This window comes from Triticum aestivum, chromosome 1D (genome assembly GCF_018294505.1).
Source record: "Triticum aestivum cultivar Chinese Spring chromosome 1D, IWGSC CS RefSeq v2.1, whole genome shotgun sequence".
NCBI lineage: Eukaryota > Viridiplantae > Streptophyta > Magnoliopsida > Poales > Poaceae > Triticum > Triticum aestivum.
In genome coordinates this window covers 481929516-481953610 of record NC_057796.1, presented here as the reverse complement: position 1 = coordinate 481953610, position 24095 = coordinate 481929516, and the positions used below count along the sequence as shown (strand labels likewise).

Genomic DNA, 24095 nt, shown 5'->3' with positions numbered 1-24095 from the left:
GAGTTAATTTATCAATAACTAAAATATTTAGAAATTAAAATTAGGACAGATTTTATTTCGACTGCAGTTACAATAGGTTTCACATGTGAGGAGGTGAGGTGGGTCTCACGTGTAAGAGTTTGAGGAGATGAGTGAACTCATTACCAATTGAAATATTTTAAACTACGAAAGATATGTGAGTTACAACTTCTCCAAGTAAGCATCTCTTCTGAGTAATATACTTAGAGGATATTTATATATCATCTAGATAATTGTCAGTGTGTTGCAATGGAATATATATATTCTAACACGTTAGCCCGTGATTTGCCTGTATATACTAATGTTTTTATGTAAATAAATGTTTATAAAATCCTGCTCGTGATTTACCTATCTAAATAAAAATCACTTATTTGATAACAATTTATTGGCTTAGAGCATCTTCAATAGATGGTCCAAATGTAAAAATAACGAACTTTTGGACCGTCTGAGGCCAAAAACGCAGCTTCAACAGACGGTCCATATGTAAAAAAAAGGACCGCGGCCTCCTCATGATGTAAAATACAACACCTCGCGATGCAAATATACATCACGAGATGCATCTGGTCCAAAACCAGCCGCCGCCCGCGAACGCCCAACCACCACTTCATTTCCTTTCCCGCCCGCCCGCCCGTCCGCCGCCGCCCTGCCGCCTCCACACCCCGTCCGCCGCCGCCCCGATGTCGCCCGCATCAGATCCGACGCCGCCCCGCCACCCGCCCGCCGCGGATCCGGCCCTGCCGCCCACCGCTGTTTCCATGCCGCCCCGCCGCCCGCCCGCCCGCCGTAGCTCCGTCCGCCACCGCCCCGCCCGCCCGCTGTAGCTCCGCCCGCCCGGCTCTGTCCCGCCCGGCTCCGTCCGCCACCGCCCCGCAGCTCCGCCCCGCCCGGCTCCGTCTGCCACCGCCCCGCACGCCGCCGCCGCCCCGCAGATCCGCCCCGCCCGGCTCCGTCCGCCACCGCCCCGGCCGCACGCCGCCGCCGCTCCACCACTCTCCGATGGCGCCGAAGAAGACGCCGAAGGGCAAGTCGGTCTTCTTCGGCGTGAGGCAGAAGCCCTCCGGTAACTGGGGTGTGGAGTTCTCCGACGCCGGAAGGCGTTGGTGGATCGGCACGTACCCCTCCGCCCACGAGGCCGCGCGTGCCTACGACGTGGCGGTGTGGCGTGCCGAGAGGCCTTGGTCGCACCTCAACTTCCCAGAGATCGAGACTCGGGCGGAAGCGGAGATGCTTGTGCCGCAGGGCATCAACATGAAGGAGATCACGACGAAGAAGAAGAAGACGAAGAAGCCGTCGGTTGTCGTCAGTGCTGGCGAGACAGACGAGGAGGCGATGGCGAGGTTTGCTCGGGAGCATCCGGAGTACGTCTAGGCCGAGCTGGAGTACTACTGGAAGCGTGAGGCGGAGCAGAAGAAGAAGGGGCCGAAGAAGGAGGACGAGGCCGGTCCCTCGACGGTGATCCCCATCGGGTCCTCTTCCGAGGAAGACTGGGCAGAGTTCTCGGACGAGGAGGAGGAGGAGGGGTGCGACGACCCGACGAAGGAGGAGTTCTGGGCGCAGTTCCGCAGCTCCGACGATGAGGAGTAGTTTATCTAGTAGTTTGAATAAGTAGTAGTTGAAGTTCATGTATGAAACTATGTTGAACTTGATGTTTGAACTATGTTGAATGGACTAGTAGTATGTCGTTTTAAGATATTTGCATCTTCATTTTGGACCATCTATTGGGGTTGCTTTTTTGGACCATCAATTTGGACCATCTGTTGAAGTTGAGCTTTTTTCGGAGCTCCAAAACGCACTTTTTGGCGGTCCAAATTTTACATCTCCGGTTTTGGACCGCCAAATTTTGGACCATCTATTGGAGATGCTCTTACCAAAAGAAAACATAAGTTTTTTGGTAAGTTAGTAAAAGTTGAGACAATCAATAAAAATCAGAGATAGAGGGAAAAATTCAAAACAGAGAGAGGGAGGGAGAAACGTATGTAAGGTTGGACAAAGCACTCTGCCAAAGAAACACTATTCTTTTTTAAGTAGTGGATATTAGTGGGGCATGGAGGAGAGCGGCTTTCATGCTCCCGGGCACAGATGAGCCCGGGCAAAAACAAAAAAATCACTAAAATTGGAAAAAATAATAAATTGGAAAAAATAAAATTTGCGGGCAAGTTGCTCGTGTGCGTGATGTTTGTGTAAAATTTGGTGGAGTTTGGACACTCAAGGAGCGCACGACAAAAAAAAATCAGCTCTATGAGTAAGGTTACAACTCATGCACTCTTCGGACCAATTTTCTCTTCTTTGCCACGAGCTCCTCAAATGTCCAAACAGGATGAAATTTTACGTGGACATCACACACCTGAACATCTACCATGCAAAAAAATGAAAATAAGATTTTATTGAATTTTTCTAGTATTAAAAAAATTACTGTAGCTCGGGCGCAGAGATGGATTTTCGTACATTGAGTATCTAATCTCGAGCACCTGCACTGGACATGCTATTGGAGTCTTACCACACTTATGGCTAGTTCTTTTGGGGTTTATAGGTGGCTGCGAAGATAAGCTGCCCTGCCCAGCTTATTCGGACAACCCAATTTAAATTTTTATTCTAGAAACCTACTAGTTAACCCTAAATAACTAGACTTATTCAATAATTTTTTTAGCTTGGGTTGACATAATAAGCTGGGTAGGGGCAGATTACTTTGCGCATAACCCCAAAATGTGTTGGGGAACGTAGTAATAATTTAAAATTTTCCTACGTGTCACCAAGATCAATCTAGGAGATGCTAGCAACGAGAGAAAGAGAGAGAGAGGGAGTGCATCTTCATACCCTTGAAGATCGCTAAGCGGAAGCGTTACAAGAATGCGGTTGATGGAGTCGTACTCGCGGCGATTCAAATCGCGGAAGATCCGATCAAGCGCCGAACGGACGGCGCCTCCGCGTTCAACACACGTACAGTCCGGGGACGTCTCCTCCTTCTTGATCCAGCAAGGGGAGAGGAGAAGTTGAGGGAGAACTCCAGCAGCACGACGGCGTGGTGGTGGAGGAGCTCGTGGTTCTCCGGCAGGGCTTCGCCAAGCACTACGGAAGAGGAGGAGGAGTTGGAGAGGGGGAGGCCTGCGCCAGGGGAAGGGTGCGGCTGCCCTCCCACCCCCTCACTATATATAGGGGGAAGGGGAGAGGGGGGAGGCACCCTAGGGTTTCCCCTAGGGGGCGGCGGCTAGGGCAGATTGGATCTCCCTAGGGAAACCCTGGGGAGACTTGCCCCCCAATCCAAGCAGGTGGAGGCTTGCCTCCCAAGCCAGGTGGAGGCGCCCCACCTCCCCACACAAGTAACGTGGGAAAGGGTGTGGGGGCGCACAGCCCCTTAGTGGGCTGGTTTGCCCCCTCCCCTTGGCCCATGAGGCCCTGCAACACTTGCCGGGGCTCCCGAAACACCTTTCGGTCATGCTGGCCATAGCCTGGTACCCCGGAACAATTCCGAACTCCAATACCCTTCGTTCAATATACCGATCTTCACCTCCGGACCATTCCGGAACTCCTCGTGACGTCCGGGATCTCATCCGGGACTCCGAACTACCTTCGGTAACCACATACTATTTCCCATAACAACTCTAGCGTCACCGAACCTTAAGTGTGTAGACCCTACGGGTTCGGGAACCATGCAGACATGACCGAGACCTCTCTCCGGCCAATAACCAACAGCGGGATCTGGATACCCATGTTGGCTCCCACATATTCCACGATGATCTCATCGGATGAACCACGATGTCGGGGATTCAATCAATCCCGTATACAATTCCCTTTGTCCATCGTTATGTTACTTGCCCGAGATTCGATCGTCGGTATCCCTATACCTTGTTCAATCTCGTTACTGGCATGTCTCTTTACTCGTTCTGTAACGCATGATCCCGTGGCTAACTCATTAGTCACACTGAGCTCATTATGATGATGCATTACCGAGTGGGCCCAGAGATACCTCTCCTTCACACGGATTGACAAATCCCAGTCTCGATTCGTGCCAACCCAACAGACACTTTCGGAGATACCTGTAGTGCACCTTTATAGTCACCCAGTTACGTTGTGACGTTTGATACACCCAAAGCATTCCTACGGTATTCGGAAGTTGCACAATCTCATGGTCTATGTAAATAATACTTGACATTAGAAAAGCTCTAGCAAAACGAACTACACGATCTTGTGCTATGCTTAGGATTGTGTCTTGTCCATCACATCATTCTCCTAATGATGTGATCCCGTTATCAATGACATCCAATGTCCATGGTCAGGAAACCACAACCATCTATTGATCAACGAGCTAGTCAACTAGAGGCTTACTAGGGACATATTACGGTCTATGTATTCACACATGTATTACGGTTTCTGGTTAATACAATTATAGCATGAACAATAGACAATTATCATGAACAAGAAAATATAATAATAACTATTTTATTATTGCCTCTAGGGCATTTTTCCAACAAAATGAACTGACCCTTAGACTTACTCTGGCAGAGTCATTGTATTGGCGTGATCACCATAATAACAACTATTATGTAATTTTGGTAAAAAAGCAGACACTCTAAACAAAACTACCATAATTTATGGAGCGTCCTCCATATCTGGCGTTCCAGGCTCCATATATGATAATTTGGGCTGTCTTTTGGAGCGCGCTCCATATGACAGTTTTGTTTGACGGAAAGGAAACTTCACATGGCCCCCCATCTTACATGGGTTCTTATTTTAATTGGGGAAAAATATGCCCCATTGACACATGCGTCCCACAATTATGGATGCCACATTATGGTGATTGTGTGTTTTCATACAGTCTCTGCAGCCTCGTATAATATACATGGCGCTCCTTATGAACATGGAGTATGCTAATATGGCTACTCTGCTAGAGTTGCTCTTATGTTGATATATTATTATCTGCCTATTCACCTTACCACAATTACGTTAGGGGATCTAAGCAAAAAGCCAAGAACATGCTCCCTTTGTGAGTTGAACATGTAGGGCAGAACATAACAACTAAAGTCAGATTCATCATGACAGAGAGGAAAGAAGGTAGATGTCTAGTTTTCTACACATCGTTCACCACTTACCAGTTGTGAATCCAGATTTTTTGGGCATGGTGGCCGATAATTGACTTTTCATATGAATTGTGGGTCATGGTGGGCTATTTTCTTATGACATATAGTATTGGGAAATCACAGGATGGACTGTGGCCCATTCGTCCATCCCACCATCCTTTCAGGGCCATATGCGGTTATTCAAATCCTTTGAGATCAGTCCGGCTAGTGCATGTCTAGTTTTCCGTAGTTCCCGCTAGACACATGAAAAAAACAACATCTAGACGGAAAAGGTTGAATCATAGGTGAAATTTTGAAGAACATTGATGTAACTTGGAGTTTATGTGGTCGCAAAAGCAAATCTTTCTCTTATCGAACATTGATATAACTTGGAGTTTATTCGATCTGTTCCTGTTAAAATAAACAATTTGTCTTATCAGCGAAGTCGTATCTCTCTCATTGATAAGAGAAATTATTTATATTGATGAACCATAGCCACTGTGATGACATTGATCACAGATGGGTGAACTAGCCCGTCATTGATGACTAAGTCAGCATTGAGGATTGACGGCGTATCAATGATGACTACTTTTGATTGGTCAATGCTAACTGGACCTGTAGTAGTGCTTGTTGCCAAAATCAGTAAGCGGCAGTGAACGACCATGAGGTGGAAGATCACACTGTGCATTTTGAAACTGAACCAAAAAACCATACCGAAAATAATCCAAATTGGAACAATTTTACGGTTATTTTGGTTTTTGGTTTTGGTATGGTATGAACTTTTCATACCATTTTGAACTTTGGTTTGTATGATATATACCGAAAAATTGAACGGTTAACCGAATAAACCAAATTAAAAAATATATTTATATTTCTTGAGGCGAACAACCACACAAATTGTCATTTTTCTTGTACACGAGCCAAATTTCATACTAAGCACATACATTTTTCTTGTAACATAGTCATTTTTCTTGTAAAAAATGCTAAGCACATTCATAACCATCAGCATATGAATCCGTGCTTGCATAGATACGTATATACTATTTGGATAAAATAGTACTCACTCCGTCGGAAAAAGCTTGTCCCTCAAAAGGATGTATCAAGCACCAAGGTGTCCGTCCAAAAAAGCTTGTCCGAAAATGGATGTATCTCGCACCAAGCACCTTGGTGCTAGATATATCCATCTGAGGGTCAAGCTTTTTCGGACGGACGGAGTATGTGTTTTGAGTAATAAATTTGCAAATTATTATTACGTCATTTTCAAATTCATGCCAACTTTGGTTATTATGATATATACCGAAACCATATCGAAATAATTTGGTATATACCGAAACCGAAGCGTATTTTATTTTATACTGATGGCATGATTTATCGAAGTATTAATACCGTACAAACCGAAAAACCGTAAATCGAATAAACCGAATGCACAGAGTGAGGTGGAACGGGAGGCTGTGGAATTTCGTTGATAGACACTCCTTGTTTATTTGCCAAAGTTTGGAAAAGACTAGGGATACACCAAGTGGCTAGTTCCAAAGGCTGGCAAATACGTCCATAAGCTCCTAAATTTGTTAAGGTCTTGTAAGATTGTTCGGCGTATCTATTGGTTGAATGATATCCACCAGATTAAACAACATGCGCGGACTACATGAGAGCATCTACAGCCGGGTCCCCAACACGCTCAAACGCCCAGGCGAACGGCTCGGTCAATGACTGGTCGCAAGAAAGTGACCCAGCCATGCTCCTCAAACGGGCCTTAAACTCCCGGGTTGACTGACATCCTTCATATCCAGCCCAAATTTGGGACGGATATGGGGGCGTCCGGGTGCGTCTTCCACGCTGGATTGACGATGGGGTCCCACACGGAATCACCTGGAAACCCGGCGGTCTGACGGATGTCCCCTCTAGTGGGGGTGTGAACACCGCGTGGTGCTGTTCCGGCTTGCCGCCCGTGGCCAAGTCCGTCTATTTAAGCTGGCCGGCGTCCCCCAACCCTAGTCACACCCACCTCCTCCCTCTCCGCGTCGCCAACCCGAGCCCATCCATCCCTCTCTCGCTCCGCCGCTCTTCCCACTCCATCAGGCTTCGCCATGGCCCAACAAAAGAAGACCATGTATGCTGTGCTCATGTCGGAGCGCTGGTTCCAAATTGAGGAGGACATCAGGGCAAGGCGCGCCGCCTGCATCGCTGCCGGCCTGCCTCCGGACTCGCCGAAGCCGGAGGAGGAGGAGGAGGAGGATGATGAGGAGGAGGAGGAGGAGGAAGAGGAGCAATAGCCGGCTCTGATGGAGATGGAGGAGGAGGAGGAGGAGCCGAAGGAGGATGGAGGAAGAGCAGCTTCCGGCTCCGATGGAGACGGCACATCCAGAGGAGGACGAGGCGAAGCATTGGAGGAGGAGCTGGCGCCGGTTTCAAAGGAGGATGAGCAGCCGAAGGAGGAGGAAGAGGAGCAGTAGCCGGCTCCGATGAAGATGGTGCATCCAGAGGAAGACGAGACGAAACAGTCGGAGGAGGAGTTGGCGCTAGCTCTGGGCTTCAACATGGCGGATGCGGATGCGGATGCGGAGTTCGCAGTCGCCCAAGGGGCCGAGACGGCGGAGCAGCAGGCCATCCCGGAGTCCATTCAGGATGAGGCCTATGTGGAGGGCAACCGGCAGTTCACCCGGCAGGAACGGGCGACGACCGACGTACTTTTCTCCGAACTCGACGCGGAGATGGAGGTGGAGGCTGATGCGGAGCCGTCGGAGCCGGAGCTGTGACTGCCGCCCATGTACTAGGAACCGGGCACGGAGATAGTGGACATCTTCGACGAGGAATAGAGTAGTATAGGTTGATCTACATAGGTTTTCCTTGCTTGCATGCTTTTGTATGGATTTAAGGTTTTAAATATGGGATATCCGGATGCAGTGGAGAAAATTTGAGGTGTGACCGATCACTACCCGCGTACGCGTCATGGCGTTTGAGGGCCCAGACACGTCTGCGAATTTTTTAGGGCCAAATTCGGCTCTCGATGCTCTGAGGTCCCAATGGTAACGGGTGGGACATGGAGGCTTGAAGAAAAGGCAAAATACAATTATACAAAATAGAGAGCTGGAGGCAACGATGGACGACAACACTTGTGGTGGAAGAGTAGAAAAACTTAACTAACGGGGCCAATGGTAACGGGTGGATCGATGAAGCAGGCGCACTTGCAATCTAGCATGGATGAAGAGAGCATCGATCATTCCATTTTCTTGGTGATTTATCATGGCATCAACTCCCTTCGTTTTTAAATATAAGTCTTTGTAGAGATTTCACTATCAACCACATACATCCGTATGTAGATGCATTTTAAAATATAGATTCACTCATTTTACTCCGTATGTAGTTTATAATGGAATCTCTCCAAAGACTTATATTTAAGAATGAAAGGAGTACGTGAGAGACATGCAGGGACTCATCATGGGACGCGGGGGAAGGTAGGCAGACAAACGAGGAGAGATCGAGTGGTGACCATGCAATGCAAGCACACATCGATTTGGCATTAAGCTAGGAGGATGGCGACGGCAGGCAGATCTTGGAAGGGAAGGCAGGTCGAGGTCGGTACGCAGGTTAGTTGGTGTGACTTGTGACTTGTGAGTGACTGATTAGCTTTGGTGCGGCCGCGCCGTGGGATCCATCTATCAGCTCGCGGACAAGGTCGATCCGTGACTATAACCGAATAAGTAAATTTACCGGAGCCGGTAGCTACAGGTTGGCAATTCACCGTCAATCAATTTCATCAAGATCTGTGTTGCCTGACACATATAAACTTGTAAATCTATTATCTCTCCTATAGTACTACCTGGTAAGTACATCTGACATGTACTGACACATTGTACCAAAGTACATGCATGCCATGAAGTTTTGTCAGGAGAGAGTGAAAGTTGGAATGGAGAGACCGATGCATGCATGATTCTCTCTCCCCACACAGATGACATGCATTTTATTTCATCCTATATTTTGAATCATTGTTATATTTCAAACCAAATGTTCATTTTTGAAACTTTTTATATATTTGAAATCCTGTTCACAAGACCTTTAGAACAAGATCAATCTTGGCTATATTTGAACTAGTTTTTATTTTATATATTTCATTTATCTTTTGAATCACTTTCATAAAACATAAGATTGTTTCGCTATTTCATACAAGTGGTTTTTGACAGTTTCGCTAATTTTAAAAATTTATTTCACTCATTTACAAAGAACTAATTTCACTCATTTGTAAGCATTAATTTCACTAATTTTAAAATATATATTTCACTGATTTGAGAAAACATATTTCACTCATTTTCTAAAGATGGATTTAGGCCCATGCAAAATTATTTCATCAAACTAACTTCACTCATTTGATTTCACTCGTTACAAATAACTCATTTCAAGTATTAAAAAAAACGATTTCAATCAATTCACAAATCAAATTCGCTCGCTCATAAAACAGGTTTCGCTTGTTTCAAAAATTATATTTCAGTCATGTAAAAAACTATTTCACTCAATTCATAAAATTAGTTTCAGTCAATTAAAAAGACTATTTCACTTATTTCAGAAAAAAAATCATATGTATGCAAAACAGATTTCACTCATTTAAAAAAAATGGTCTCACTGAATTCAAAACACGTATTTCACTTATTTTAGAAAAAATGTTTCATATGTATGCAAAACAGATTTCACTCATTCCAGAAAACTGGTTTCACTCAATTTGAAAAACCTATTTCACTCATTCTAGAAAACCGGTTTCACTCAATTCGAAAAACCTATTTCACTCCTTTCAGAAAACTGATTTCACTCATTTCAAAAGTTCAAATTTAAACATGTTTGAAATGTATTCGAGAGGGAACTCATTCTAAAGGTCTTGGTGCCAGGAGTTCAAATATATATAAAATTTCAAAAACAAAATTATTGTTTAAAAATGTGATTGATTTAAACTAGCATAAATTGAATAAAAGTATATTTTATTCTGCTATGCATGTACTTCTGTGGGGCCTACTAGTACCTTTTAGCAGAGAATACGAGAGATGGGCTGCTGTCATACCGGGTTATACATGTAGATGGGCTCCACTTATGCACAGATCATAAAGCATGTAAATGGTGGATGCGGCCAAAACGCGCATTTTTCCCCGAAACCTAGGGCTCCCTGACGGCGCTAGGGTTTCGACGTGGAAACCGATCGGCGGCCGCAGATCTCATCGGTGGGCCGCCCCAAGGACTCGGTGAGGGTGATGGCTACACCACCCGCGGCGGAGACGACGCAGGAGACCTCGGGATCGAGCAACACCAGATCAGCGAGGGAGAAACTTGAGGAAGCGCTGGGAAAGCTGGACATATCCGAGGAGGAGGCGACTCCTCTCGTGATAGATGACCGTCTTGATGGTGCTCCAGTGAAGTGGTTGCTGGCGGGTAAGGTTCTGTACCGCAATCAGTATCATATACACACCATTGGCAATGCTTTGCGACCGGCTTGGGGAAACCCTAGAGGGCTGCAGTTCCGCTCGACTGGAGCGAATATGTTTGTGGCTGAATTTGAGTCTCAACGAGATCGTGACAGAGTTTGGGCAGGATCACCTTGGCACATCAACAAGAATGCGTCATCCTGGCCGAGCTTGAAGAGTGCATGCGCCCAGATGAGGTCAAGTTTGATCGCCTGCAGGTTTGGGCTAGAGTTCTTAATCTACCCTATAATTTGAGAGATGATGCATGGAGCCTCCCAATAGCCCGGATGATTGATAAAGAGGTTCAGATTGCTAAGTTTGATCACAACGGAGGCTATCTCCGAGCCAGAATTTCGGTGGAGGTCAATAAACCACTTAGGAGATGGGTGCTTATTGATTCGACAAGGAGGAAGAAGGTGGATTCCTATGACATACAATATGAACAAATTCCATACTTCTGTTTCTCTTTTGGGCGGCTGGGCCATTCGGATCTTTACTACTCTAACCCAGGAACACGAGATGAGAAGGGAGAGCTTCCGTTTGGGCCGACACTACGAGTTCCTGATGAGAACAGGTATCCAGCAGGCAGCGAAAATTCCTCCAGGGGCCAGAAGTCTGACCATAGCAGCAAGCAAGAGACGAGGAATTCTAGAACAAAATCCAAGCAAGATGCGGGGGAGGAAGTGGTCTCGCCCCTAAAGAACAAAGAGAACACTCACAATAAGAGAAAGGAGGGACCGACCGCAGTATATCAACCGAAGCAGTTGCTTCTTACGGCAGCACAAAACCCTGAAGATCGTGATCCGAGTACAAGCACTGCGGGTGGAGAAGATGATGAGGATCTTGTTCGTGAACCAAAGAAGAAGAGGCCTGATGTTTACTACACAACCTTCTTCTTGTAGACGTTGTTGGGCCTCCAAGTGCAGAGGTTTGTAGGACAGTAGCAAATTTCCCTCAAGTGGATGACCTAAGGTTTATCAATCTGTGGGAGGCATAGGTTGAAGATGGTCTCTCTCAAACAACCCTGCAACCAAATAACAAAGAGTCTCTTGTGTCCCCAACACACCCAATACAATGGTAAATTGTATAGGTGCACTAGTTCGGCGAAGAGATGGTGATACAAGTGCAACATGGATGATAGATATGAGTATTTGTAATCTGAAAATATAAAAACAGCAAGATAAATAATGATAAAAGTGAGCACAAACGATATTGCAATGCTAAGAAACAAGGCCTAGGGTTCATACTTTCACTAGTGCAAGTTCTATCAACAATAATAACATAATTGGATCATATAACTATCCCTCAACATGCAACAAAGAGTCACTCCAAAGTCACTAATAGCGGAGAACAAACGAAGAGATTATGGTAGGGTACGAAACCACCTCAAAGTTATTCTTTCTGATCGATCTATTCAAGAATCCATAGTAAAATAACACGAAGCTATTCTTTCCGTTCAATCTATCATAGAGTTCGTACTAAAATAACACCTTAAGACACAAATCAACCAAAACCCTAATGTCACCTAGATACTCCAATGTCACCTCAAGTATCCGTGGGTATGATTATACGATATGCATCACACAATCTTAGATTCATCTATTCAACCAACACATAGAACGTGAAAGAGTGCCCCAAAGTTTCTACCGGAGAGTCAAGACGAAAACGTGTGACAACCCATATGCATAAGTTCACGAGGTCACGGAACCCGCAAGTTGATCACCAAAACATACATCAAGTAGATCACGTGAATATCCCATTGTCACCACATATAAGCACATGCAAGACATACATAAAGTGTTCTCAAATCCTTAAAGACTCAATCTGATAAGATAACTTCAAAGGGAAAACTCAATCCATTACAAGAGTGTAGAGGGGGAGAAACATCATAAGATCCAACTATAATAGCAAAGCTCGCGATACATCAAGATCGTGCCGAATCAAGAACACGAGAGAGAGAGAGAGAGAGATCAAACACATAGCTACTGGTACATACCCTCAGCCCCGAGGGTGAACTACTCCCTCCTCGTCATGGAGAGCGCCGGGATGATGAAGATGGCCACCGGTGAGGGTTCCCCCCTCCGACAGGGTGCCGGAACAGGGTCCCGATTGTTTTTTGGTGGCTACAGAGGCTTGCGGCGGTGGAACTCCCGATCTATTCTGTTCCCCGATGTTTTTAGGGTATATGGATATATATATATAGGCGAAAGAAGTCGGTCAGGGGAGCCACGAGGGTGGGGGCGCGCCCAAGGGGGCAGGTGCGCCTCCCTGCCTCGTGGCCACCTCGAAGCTTCCATGACTTCAACTCCAAGTCTCCTGGATCACGTTCGTTCCAAAAATCACGCTCCTGAAGGTTTCATTCCGTTTGGACTCCGTTTGATATTCCTTTTCTGCGAAACACTAAAGCAAGGGAAAAACAGAAACTGGCACTGGGCTCTGGGTTAATAGGTTAGTCCCAAAAACAATATAAAAGTGCATAGTAAAGCCCATTAAACATCCAAGATGGATAATATAATAGCATGAATACTTAATAAATTATAGATACGTTGGAGACGTATCAACATCCCCAAGCTTAATTCCTGCTCGTCCTTGAGTAGGTAAATGATAAAAGAAATAATTTATGAAGTGTGAATGCTAGCAGGTGCACAAGTTTGATCAATGATAATTTCAATCACCTTTTCTAGCATCATTATATGTCATAACAGTAGCTCATCTCATAAAACTCTTCATGATTAAGTAACAAGCTATTCACATGTTAAAGCATAAATCATAAACTTTCTTGAAAACTAACAAACCGTGTTATTAGTCATTAAACAATTACAATTCATCTTATTTTCAGGAAGAGTCTATGTCAGAGCTTTGATTTAGCAAATCCCACATACTCAACTATCATATAGTCTTCCATGATTGCTACCACTCAAAGCATATTTTTAGAACAAATAGCATCCATCGAACACAGGGAAATATAGGGGCTTAATGTTTCGCCTCCCAACTTATTTATCATATAGATAATTATCAACAATAATAATTCATGATCAAATATATTTGAATGGCCATATATGCTTAGATCTTTCTCCACCACATGATGCTTGCCAACTAAAGAGTAGGTTGGAATGAGAAGGAATACTACCGACTCTTGCATAAAAGTAAAAGACAGGCCCTTCGCAGAGGGAAGCAGGGATTTGCAGAGGTGCCAGAGCTCGAAGCTAAAACAGAGATGAAAATAATTTTGAGAGGTATGCTTTCATTGTCAACATAACGACGAAGAGTTCCCAATATCTTCCATACTACATACATTATAGGCGGTTCCCACGCAGAAAGGTAAAGTTTTTACTCCCCCTCCACCAACATTCACACTCCACGGCTTGTCCGAAACAACGGGTGCCGTCCAACTATCAACATTCCTGGGGGAGTTTGTTTAAATTATTTGCGAATTTGTTTTTGATCTTTTGATCATAGGACTGGGCATCCCAGTTACCAGACATTTTCTCGTGAATGATGAGCGGAGTCCACTCATCGTGAGAATAACCCACCTAGCATGGAAGATACTGACAGCCCCTAGTCACTACATGAGCGATTCAGGCATACAAAACAGATTATTATTTGAAGGTTTAGAGTTTGGCACATGCAAATTTACTTGGAACGGCAGGTAAATACCGCATATAGGTAGATATGATGGACACTCATGGAAGAAACTTGGTTCAAGGAATTTGTATGCACAAGCAGTATTCCCGCTTAGTACAGATATTTTGGCTAGCAAAGGATTCTAAATAGCAAGCACCACATGTTAGAGGATCCATAACAATATAACTTCTATACAAATATACCCAAGCATAACTCATTATGTTGTCTTCCTTGTCCAACTTCAACTAATTTGCTCATGTTTGAAAATAATTAATGGGGCTCACAATCATAGAAGATGTCCAAGATAGTATATTTACATGTGAAATCTCTCTTCCTTCAATATTCTTTCATGAATTGTTCAAGTGACCAATACAATGTTTGCTAACCTTCAAAAAATTTACCACCTCTACTTCTTATATGTGAAGGCATTACTCCCCATGGGAAAGGCATATGAAACATATATAATTTCAGATTTATGACATTCAAATCATTCAACCATTTACTCATAGGATATAAGTGAAGCACACGAGTAAATGACAAACTACTCCAAAAAGATATAAGTGAAGATCAATGAGTAGTTAAATAATTATGTAGCTATGTGAAGACTCTCTCTCATTTAAGAATTTCAGATCTTGGTATTTTATTCAAATAGCAAGCAAAGCTAAAAAAATAAAATGACGCTCCAAGCAAAACACATATCATGTGGTGAATAAAATATAGCTCCAAGTAAAGTTACCGATGAACGAAGACGAAAAAGGGGATGCCATCCGGGGCATCCCCAAGCTTAGGCTCTTGGTTGTCCTTGAATATTACCTTGGGGTGCCTTGGGCATCCCCAAGCTCAGGCTCTTGCCACTCCTTATTCCATAGTCCATCGAATCTTTACCCAAAACTTGAAAACTTTACAACAAAAAACTTAACAGAAAATCTCGTGAGCTCCGTTAGCAAAAGAAAACAAAACACCACTTCAAGGTACTGTAATGAACTCATTCTTTATTTTTATTGGTGTTAAAGCTACTGTATTCCAACTTCTGTATGGTTTATAAAGATATAAGTGAAGATCAATGAGTAGTTAAATAATTATGTAGCTATGTGAAGACTCTCTCATTTAAGAATTTCAGATCTTGGTATTTTATTCAAATATCAAGCAAAGCTACAAAAAATAAAATGACGCTCCAAGCAAAACACATATCATGTGGTGAATAAAATATAGCTCCAAGTAAAGTTATCGATGAACGAAGACGAAAAAGGGGATGCCATCCGGGGCATCCCCAAGCTTAGGCTCTTGGTTGTCCTTGAATATTACCTTGGGGTGCCTTGGGCATCCCCAAGCTTAGGCTCTTGCCACTCCTTATTCCATAGTCCATCGAATCTTTACCCAAAACTTGAAAACTTCACAACACAAAACTTAACAGAAAATCTCGTGAGCTCCGTTAGCGAAAGAAAACAAAACACCACTTCAAGGTACTGTAATGAAATCATTCTTTATTTGTATTGGTGTTAAAGCTACTGTATTCCAACTTCTCTATGGTTTATAAACTATTTTACTAGCCATAGATTCATCAAAATAAGCAAACAACACACAAAAAACAGAATCTGTCAAAAACAGAACAGTCTGTAGTAATCTGTAACTAACGCAAACTTCTGAAACTCAAAACATTCTACCAAAATAGGACGACCTAGATAATTTGATTATTGATCTGCCGCAATTGGAATCAGTATTTTATCACGTTCTGGTGATTTTAAACAATTGTTTTCGTGAACAGAAAGTTTCTGGAATTTTCAGCAAGATCAAATAATTATTATCCAAGAAGATCCTATAGGTCTTACTTGGCACAAACACTAATTAAAACATAAAACCACATCGAACAAGAGGCTAGATGGATTATTTATTACTAAACAGAACCAAAAAGAAAGAAACAAAAATAAAATTGGGTTGCCTCCCAACAAGCGCTAACGTTTAACGCCCCTAGCTAGGCATGATGATTTCAATGATGCTCACATAAGAGATAAAAATTGAAACATAAAGAGAGCATCATGAAACACATGGCAAGCACATTTAAGTCTAACCCACTTCCTATGCATAGGGATTTTGTGAGCAAACAACTTATGGGAACAATAATCAACTAGCATAGGAAGGCAAAACAAGCATAACTTCGAAACTTTACGCACACAGAGAGGAAACTTGGTATTTTTGCAATATGTAGAAGCATATGATCCTCTCTCATAATAATTTTCAGTAGAATCATGAATGAATTCAACAATATAACTATCACATAAAGCATTCTTTTCATGAGCCACAAGCATAGAATTTTTATTACTCTCCACATAAGCAAATCTATTCTAATCAATAGTAGTGGGAGCAAACTCAACAAAATAACTATCATGTGAAGCATAATCCAATTGAAAATTAAAATCATGATGACAAGTTTCATGGTTATCTTTATTCTTTATAGCATACGTGTCATCACAATAATCATCATAAATAGGAGACATGCTTTCATCATAATAAATTTGCTCATCAAAACTTGGGGGACAAAAAATATCATCTTCATCAAACATAGCTTCCCCAAGCTTGTGGCTTTGCATATCATTAGCATCATGGGTATTCAAAGAATTCATACTAACAATATTGCAATCATGCTCATCATTCACATATTTTAAGCCAAGCATTCTATGTAATTCTTCTTCTAGTACTTGAGCACAATTTTCCTTCCCATCATTTTCACGAAAGACATTAAAAAGATGAAGCATATGAGGCACCCTCAATTCCATTTTTTTGTAGTTTTCTTTTATAAACTAAACTAGTGAAAAAACAAGAAACTAAGAGATTCGATTGCAAGATCTAAAGATATACCTTCAAGCACTCACCTCCCCGGCAACGGCGCCAGAAAAGAGCTTGATGTCTACTACACAACCTTCTTCTTGTAGACGTTGTTGGGCCTCCAAGTGCAGAGGTTTATAGGACTGTAGCAAATTTCCCTCAAGTGGATGACCTAAGGTTTATCAATCCGTGGGAGGCGTAGGTTGAAGATGGTCTCTCTCAAACAACCCTGCAACCAAATAACAAAGAGTCTCTTGTGTCCCCAACACACCCAATACAATGGTAAATCTTATAGGTGCACTAGTTCGGCGAAGAGATGGTGATACAAGTGCAATATGGATGATAGATATGAGTATTTGTAATCTGAAAATATAAAAACAACAAGGTAACTAATGATAAAAGTGAGCACAAACGGTATTGCAATGCTAGGAAACAAGGCCTAGGGTTCATACTTTCACTAGTGCAAGTTCTCTCAACAATAATAACATAATTGGATCATATAACTATCCCTCAACATGCAACAAAGAGTCACTCCAAAGTCACTAATAGCGGAGAACAAACAAAGAGATTATGGTAGGGTACGAAACCACCTCAAAGTTATTCTTTCTGATCGATCTATTCAAGAGTCCGTAGTAAAATAACACGAAGCTATTCTTTTCGTTCAATCTATCATAGAGTTCGTACTAGAATAACACCTTAAGACACAAATCAACCAAAACCCTAATGTCACCTAGATACTCCAATGTCACCTCAAGTATTCGTGGGTATGATTATACGATATGCATCACACAATCTCAGATTCATCTATTCAACCAACACGTAGAACTTCAAAGAGTGCCCCAAAGTTTCTACCGGAGAGTCAAGACGAAAACGTGTGCCAACCCCTATGCATAAGTTCACGAGGTCACGGAACCCGCAAGTTGATCACCAAAACATACATCGAGTAGATCACGTGAATATCCCATTGTCACCACAAATAAGCACATGCAAGACATACATCAAGTGTTCTCAAATCCTTAAAGACTCAATCCGATAAGATGACTTCAAAGGGAAACTCAATCCATTACAAGAGAGTAGAGGGGGAGAAACATCATAAGATCCAACTATAATAGCAAAGCTCGTGATACATCAAGATCGTGCCGAATCAAGAACACGAGAGAGAGAGAGAGATCAAACACATAGCTACTAGTACATACCCTCAGCCCCGAGGGTGAACTACTCCCTCCTCGTCATGGAGAGCGCCGGGATGATGAAGATGGCCACCGGTGAGGGTTCCCCCCTCCGGCAGGGTGCCGGAACAGGGTCCCGATTGGTTTTTGGTGGCTACAGAGCCTTGCGGCGGCGGAACTCCCGATCTATTCTGTTCCTCGATGTTTTTAGGGTATATGGATATATATATATATAGGCGAAAGAAGTCGGTCAGGGGAGCCACGAGGGGCCCACAAGGGTGGGGGCGCGCCCAGGAGGGGCAGGCACGCCTCCCTGCCTCGTGGCCACCTCGAAGCTTCCCTGACTTCAACTCCAAGTCTCATGGATCACGTTCGTTCCAAAAATCACGCTCCCGAAGGTTTCATTCCGTTTGGACTCCGTTTGATATTCCTTTTCTGCGAAACACTGAAACAAGGGAAAAACAGAAACTGGCACTGGGCTCTGGGTTAATAGGTTAGTCCCAAAAATAATATAAAAGTGCATAGTAAAGCCCATTAAACATCCAAGATGGATAATATAATAGCATGAATACTTCATAAATTATAGATACGTTGGAGACGTATCAAGGCCTACGCCTGACAACTCGGCAGAGACCGGCGATCGGTCCTGCCCAGGCCAATGAGTTGCCTCTCATGGAACTGCCGGGTGCTTGGGAACCCCGAGGCGGTTCGAGAGCTTCGCAGCATTGTGAAGCTAGAAGGACCCACTCTTCTCTTTGTCATGGAAACAAAAATTAAGGGGAAGAGAGTTGAGGACTTGCAAAGACATCTAGGCTTCGGCGGGTGCTTTGCAGTGGATAGTGTAGGCCTAAGTGGTGGCATCGGGCTTTTTTGGTCACATGATGTTATTGTCGATCTGAAAAACTATAGTTCTGGACATATTGATGCTATTGTTAAATACAAAGATCAAAACTCCTTTCGGTGGAGGTTTACTGGTTTTTATGGAGCGCCTCGAGCCGAAGATAGACATCATAGTTGGCGTTTCCTACGCACTTTGTATTCCATGCCGCATGCGGCCTGGATTTGTATGGGTGATTTTAATGAAACTCTCTACGCTAATGAACACTTCAGTCGGGCAGCTAGGCCAGAGAGACAAATGAGAGCTTTCAGAGAAGTCACCGATGAAGTGGCCCTCCAAGATTTGGGGTGGTCAGGCACAACTTACACCTGGGACGATCGGCAGGCGGGTGATGCAAATGTCAAGGCGAGGCTGGATAGAGCCTTTGCCAATGAAGAGTTCCGGCAACACTTTCAATACATCAGAGTCAGACACTTACCTTCTGTTGAATCTGATCATTGTTTTGTTGTAGCGGAGATAAAGGAAAAGCTTATGAACATGTCACGAGCAAAGAGACAATTTAGATATGAGAACGTATGGTCATCGCATCTGGACTATGACCGTATTGTTGCTACAGCGTGGCAAGAGGCAAACAGAGGTCTGGGCCTCCAAGGTATTGCGGACTCATTGCATCATCTGAAGGCAACGCTTGAACCTTGGGGGTCTCGCGAGTTTGGCTGCTTAACTCGCCGAGTCAGACAGTTGCAGAAAAGACTCGACAATCTTCGATGTCATTCGGTTGGATGAGGGCCAACGGAGGAGGAAAAAACTGTGGTTCGACAGCTGCGCGAGGCCCTTCACCAGGAGGAGATCTGGCTACGGCAGCGCTCTCGTGTTCCTTGGCTGAGAGAAGGCGATCGTAACACTGCATATTTTCAAGCTCAAGCAGCTCAAAGGAAACGTATTAACAGAATACAAGGTTTATGTCGAGCGGATGGCTCGGTTTGCGCAAATGAAGAGGAAGATAAGAGCGAGGTTCAAACATTCTATAAGAATTTATATGAATCCCAAGGTTTTATGGATTCAACCGAGCTGCTCACTCATGTTCCAGGTAAGGTCACGGATGACATGAACGTGGAATTAACAAAACCCTATACGACGGCAGAAGTCAGGGCAGCCTTGTTTCAAATGGCTCCCTCCAAAGCGCCGGGGGTAGACGGCTTCACTGCGGGGTTTTATCAGCGTCACTGGAGCTTAGTAGGTGAGGCAGTAACCGCGGCAGTGTTGGATTTTCTTAACGGAGGAGAACTACCAGTGGGTTTGAACGACACTTCCATCACTTTGATTCCCAAGGTACGGCACCCCCAGTTTATATCGCAGTATAGACCCATTGCACTCTGCTCGGTTCTATACAAGATTGCTTCAAAGTGTGTGACGAACCGAATGAGAGCATATATGGATGTGATAATCAGTGAAGAACAAAGCGCGTTCGTCCCTGGAAGGCTCATAACTGACAATGTCCTAGTTGCATATGAGAGTGTGCACACAATGAGAAGGCGAAAAAAGGGAAGAACTATGCTTGTGCAATTGAACTAGACATGATGAAAGCCTACGAGCGTGTCGAATGGCATTTTCTTGAGGCTATTCTCACAAAGTTGGGCTTCAACATGGTCTTTGTCCGGCTAATCATGAAGTGTGTATCTTCAGTGCGTTTCTCAGTCCGGGTAAGCGGTGAGCTACCGCCCTTCTTTACACCCTCGCGTGGGTTGAGACAAGGTGACCCGGCGTCACCTTTCCTTTTTCTGCTCTGTGCGGAGGGTTTCTCCTCTTTGCTGAAGTTTTACAATAATGGGCACATTGACAGAGGTATAAGAGTGAGCTACAGATCGCCATGGGTGTCACACTTGCTTTTCGCTGACGACAGCTTGATCTTCGTTAGTGCAACCACCCAAAGTGCAGAGAGATTGAACGACATCCTTAGAATTTACGGGGAAGCATCGGGTCAGTGTATTAATCGTACTAAGAGTGCTATTTATTTCAGCTCCAACACGCCGGCCCAGCTCAAGCAGCAGCTAAAATCGGTTCTCAACATCGACGTCGAGGCCTTTAGCGAGCGTTACCTGGGGCTGCCCACGGCGGTTGGCCGCATCACAAGCGGTACTTTCAACCACATCGGGGAGAGAGCTCGCGGGAAGATACAGGGATGGTTTGAGAAACTACTTGCATGTGTAGGTCGTGAAACATTGCTGAAATCAGTTGTTCAGGCGATTCCCACGTACTCAATGAGTACATTCTTATTGACAAAGAAGGTGTGCAAGAGTTTGACTTCACCAATGGCCAAATATTTCTGGAGCAGCTCTGTTGACAAAAATGCGTTGCATTGGGTTTCCTGGAAGAATTTAGCTACACCAAAGTGCCAAGGTGGTATGGGGTTTCGTGACCCCCATCAGTTCAATCTTGCGCTGCTCGGGAAGCATGGTTGACGCTTTTTGACTAACCCTAATTCTCTTTGCACAAGAGTAATGAAAGGCCGATACTTTCCTGACACAGATTTCTTGCATGCTTCTGTTCCAAAGTCAGCGTTAGCGACTTGGCGAGGCATCATTGCTGGCAGGGAAGCATTGCAAGCGGGCCTTATCAAGAGAGTTGGAGACGGGAGATCCATTGATGTATGGCAGGACAAGTGGATTCCGGGAACCATATCTATGTCACCTTTGCTAAAACCTCCAACCACGTCGGTTCAGACAGTTTCGGACCTCATTGATACCGATAACTGGACGTGGAGGCATGATCTGATTAGGACAACCTTCATCGCCCCGGATGCTGATGCCATTCTTAACATCCCAATCAGAAGGGGAGGAGGAAAGGATTTCTATGCTTGGGCTTTTGAACGATCAGGCAACTACACTGTTAAATCGGCGTACCGCGCTCTAATGACTCAGAACGAGCGCTTTGCTCTAGAGGAAGGGACGGCTACCGGTGCTTCTCGAGATGATAAACAGATGTGGACAGCCTTGTGGAAACTCAAAGTGATCCCAAAAGTTCAAGTGTTCTGGTGAAGGGTACTGAGAGGGATCCTACCGGACGAAAGCACTCTAAAGTATCGCCATATTGCAGTCTTAGATACTTGTAAAGTTTGTCTGGCAAGGGAGGAGGATCTCATGCATGCGCTCATTCAATGTTCCCATGCACGACGTTTCTGGAACAAAGCTTGTGCCTAGTTTGATTTGAGGCTTCCTCGACTACACCCACACTCGTGGGCCAGAGACATCCTATGTGGAGACCGGATCAGAGATGAAGATCGAGCAAAGATTATTACCATCGTGTGGACGATCTGGCATTCTCGCAATCGGATCAAGCATGGGGAAGAGGGGAGAGACCCAACAGCGGCCATCAGGTTGACGAGGGAAGCCCTAGCGCTGCTGGAATTACCGCGGAAAGAAACTACGCTTCTACCAGGCTTCGGATGGCGGCCACCCGAACCAGGTATGATCAAAATATCAACGGATGGTGCACTCAATGTGGCGGATGGCCGAGGAGGTGCGGGTGGTGTAGCTCGCTCCGCGTCAGCGCTACTGGGAGCTTGGTGCAAGCCGTTCGGTGACATTTCAGATCCATTGATTATGGAAGCTTTATCATTGCGAGAAGGAGCTCTTGTTGCAAAACTTCGAGGCCTATCGCATGTGATAATGGAGACCGGCTGTCAGGAGTTAGTGCAACTCTGGAATTCTCGCCACAATTCACGCTCGATTGTGGCTCCTATCCTAGATGAAATAGGAGGGCTAGTGTTTGAGATTCAACATGTAAACAGGGCAGCAAATTTACCGGCGCATCTCTGTGCAAAACGTGCATGCACTCTGAATGTGACCGATTGCTGGCTCGAGGAAACCCCTAGCTTCTTGATGACCAGCCTCCTGGCTGATTGCCGGGAGAACACTTTTGTTGAATAAAGCTCTCTGATTTGCCCGAAAAAAAAATGTAAATGATGGATGCTACGCTGCTACATCCCTGAACCGGTAAAAAAGGTGTTTGCGTGACTATAACCCATTGCTTATCCATCGATCGACGGTTGGCGGCTCGCTGGCGGTTGGCGCCGGGGAATCTATCGGCTTGCCGCCGTCCGCATTGCTGATCCATTCATCCATCGGTTTCGGCCCGTCTCCGTCCGTCCGTGACCGTAACCCACTGCGCTGCATTGCATGCATGTGACCGGCAGATGTGGCCGCATCGCGGCATTTGGTCGGGAGGGAATATCATCCTATCTACTACTCCACTATACGTGCGTGTTATTGGAGTAGTTTAGAATGTCGTTCTGGTTTTTAGCGTGTCATGCCATGACCGTGTAACAAGTGCCTGAGCTTTTCTGACCCTGTCACCAGGCAGTTGGCCCCTCAACCAACACTGTGACCTCGCCTCACCTCACCGGTATGGTGCAACCCACTTGGCTAGGGAGATCCTACACTTATGCTCGTGAGCCAGCAGGCCACTTGAGATCAGTTCCAGAAACATGTGCCCTGCTCTTGGTTTCTCCCAATCATCACGTACGTTTCGTGAGCCCACAAATACCATAGCTAAGAGCATCTGCAACCGCGATGGGCAAATCCAGCCTTTCAAACGCCCGCGGACGCGTCCGCCGGCACTGACCGGTCACGCCTTAAATAATGCAATCCACATCCGAAAACCTCAATTATCATATCTCAAATCCATACAAACTCATGCAACTACGTCGATGCACGCACATCGTCTGGCTACTCCATCACTACTAGTACTAAACGTGCCATCGGACTACCAAAATTTGACATGTTTGGCTATGGTGGAGATCATCCACGGCTGCCCTTGCCTCCCTTGCCGTCCTTCTCGCGGAAGTACTGGTCGAAGATGTAGTAGGGATCGAGCCAGATCTACTCATCGCTGGAGTTGTCCTTGCCATCGATGTCCTCCTGCTCCTCCTTCGGTGGCAATCCGGCCATGGCATGGACCGTCCTATTCTGCTCTCGGGTGAGGGCGTGTGTGTTACTCCGCTGCCGTTTCTTTACAATGCAGGCGCGGATGGTTTCCTCCTCTGCGGTTGCCCGCGCCGCGGCATCAGCCGCCTCTCCGTCGCCATTTCTGCCGCGATACGGGCCTCGGCGGCCCTTATCCTCTC

The 24095-nt window shown here is 45.0% G+C and overlaps 2 pseudogenes; both read left to right on the top strand.

The window, feature by feature from the left end:
* Positions 1 to 974: 974 nt before the first annotated feature.
* On the top strand, positions 975 to 1602 carry LOC123177588 (ethylene-responsive transcription factor ERF010-like; annotated as a pseudogene).
* Positions 1603 to 10306: 8704 nt separating this feature from the next.
* Positions 10307 to 22899, top strand: LOC123161212 (uncharacterized; annotated as a pseudogene).
* The last annotated feature ends 1196 nt before the right edge of the window (positions 22900 to 24095 follow it).